Source organism: Apium graveolens, chromosome 3 (assembly GCF_009905375.1).
Source record: "Apium graveolens cultivar Ventura chromosome 3, ASM990537v1, whole genome shotgun sequence".
Lineage (NCBI taxonomy): Eukaryota > Viridiplantae > Streptophyta > Magnoliopsida > Apiales > Apiaceae > Apium > Apium graveolens.
In genome coordinates this window covers 7,896,509-7,899,066 of record NC_133649.1, presented here as the reverse complement: position 1 = coordinate 7,899,066, position 2,558 = coordinate 7,896,509, and positions in this window count along the sequence as shown.

Below are 2,558 nucleotides of genomic sequence, written 5' to 3'. Positions count from 1 at the left end.
CTGGTGGATGTGTTGTTCCACCAGAGATGGTATTTTAGAAAATCTGTGATTAAACAATGTTGATCACAGCTGCATCCTAGTACAAACTAGATGAATTTTCTCTCAATATTTTTCTAAACAGTTCTGGAAAATCTCTCATCTAATTACTAGCTTCTACTTGGTTTTTATATTACCAAGTGTACAAGTGAAGAACAATATAAAATACAGTAATAAAATAAGATCTTCACTTGCTTCTTTTCCTGTTCACTCCAGTACTTTGTTGACTATTGCATCTTTGTACTAGAGAAGAACGGCTGCTTTTTCTGTTGTTCCTGAAATTCGGCTACCACATCTCAGTTGTCTCTATCAACCCATGTGCCTCTGTTTGTAGGTACAACTACCCCTTATCAACGGCTAATCATCAGAACATCCGTTGAAGCTTTCATCCGTTGATGCACTCATCCGTTGAAGGATGTTATCCGTTGAAGCTTTCATCCGTTGATGCACTCATCCGTTGAAGGATGTTATCCGTTGATGACTTTATCCGTTGAAGCTTTAGAGACATCCGTTGAAGCTTAGCTTCTCATCCGTTGAAGGTCTTTAAGTCATCCGTTGATACCACTTCACTTATACAAAATTACAAGGCATGAAGTATTTACAATTGGCCTTCCTATCTGCATATCATCTAGTAGTCAACATGACTCATAGTTTCTCTCAACTTCCAAGAATTACATTTTAAATACAGAGACTGAAATATGCTACAACACTAGACTTATTTCTAAGTAAAGCTACACCATCAACGGATAGCCAAAGTGGTCTTATCCGTTGAGGCTACAGACACTAAATTTCTACTTAAGGATTTTGTTAAACATATCATCAAACTAATGCACATACATTCCTAACAGTTATTGAACTATAATTTTTGTTCATCTTAAAGTGCGTGTTAGACACTCTTTCAGAAACGATAACAATTGGGAGAGACGGAGGGAGTATCAATTAATAAGATGTGTCATTATGTGACGTGACCGTAACTCATTTATTAGTAAGGATGACCCATTTAATGTGGGGCAACAAGAAGTAATATGAAAATGATCGTGATTTTGATCCTTGTATAATTATTTTAATATGAAAATAATATATTTCGAATTACATTTTAATTAACATCAACGTAATAGATTTTAGGTTGCACACTTGCATGGATTGTTTAAAATTAGTCATGGTAATTGTTGTTTTAGTTCTAAAATTTAATACCTAATTAATTTTGACTTTTTGATTAATTCGTAAGCAAATCACCCGCAGTTTTGATTTTTGAAATGGAAAAGAACTACAATATTAGTTCTGTACTTGTGTTAACCCATGAGTTGGATCAGACTCTGCCAAAATAATAAACCGGCCCAATATGTGGATGCTAATACGCCGGCCCAACCATTGTTACGGGCCCGCTATTTAATTTACCTCATAACCAGAACTGTAGTAGTACGGGACATAAAGATGCTACAAAAAAAAGCCAAAAATGAACAGTGTTCTCATTTTTTATGTTAACATTAAAATATATACTCCTTCCGTCCCATTTTTTTCACCATCAATTTAAAATATCTTTTATATAATCAAATTAAGTAAAATGAAAATTGTCATAATACAAAATTAGGATAACAATTTTCATCTTTTATTTATCTTTCATTCACCTATTATTTATTATATTCATTAAATTAGATAATTATTTAGGAACAAAGAAAAATGATAATAATGAAAACTAATGTTTTCTTAATATACGTTATTTTAAAAAAAAAACTTATATTATAAAATGGAGAGAGTACTTTTACCTTCTCTAATTCGACCCTCTCTTTCATTATACCGTGTTCCTTGCCAATTCATCCTTCACTGCAATAACTTTATGTTAGATTATATTACAATTTTCACTTTCACTGTTGCTACAAGAAATTAAGGCTATAATTAATAGGAGACGGTCGGATTTAAGGTAAAAAAAGGGTTCCCTGCCAGGTCAAACAATAATGTACCAGAATTCGGTCGAATTTATATACAGTCTTTTATAAACCATCGTATTTATCCTTAAATTTGACCGAATTTTTAAAGTGGTCCTATTTAAGAGCAATAGAAAAAAGCGGTAAAAATCTAGTTATATTTAATTCCATACAATTCAGTCATATTTAATATTTAATCGAAATCAACCTTTTTAGTAAATTTATGGGGATAATTAAATTTTCAATGAAAATTCGAATTTTCAAGGCAAAAAATCAAGTATGCTAAATTTGACCTATTTTCGTCTTATTTAGGCAGTTCGTATTTTGACCGTTAAATTTATCTGATCATATTAAAAGCATCATATTTAACTATATTTAACTAAAAGCAACAAAATTCATAAAAGCGAAAAACTCAAAAATGACAATCGTAAAAGTAGTTATTTTTAGCTAATAACAACCGGACTCGGTAAAAAATAGCCTAAAAAAATTTTGACTGCAATTTTTATCCAATCCTGTTATCAGTACAAGAAATCTGGCCATTTACGACGGTTTTTTTGAACTGAAACCGTCGTAATTGAGCCATTTACGACGCAAAAA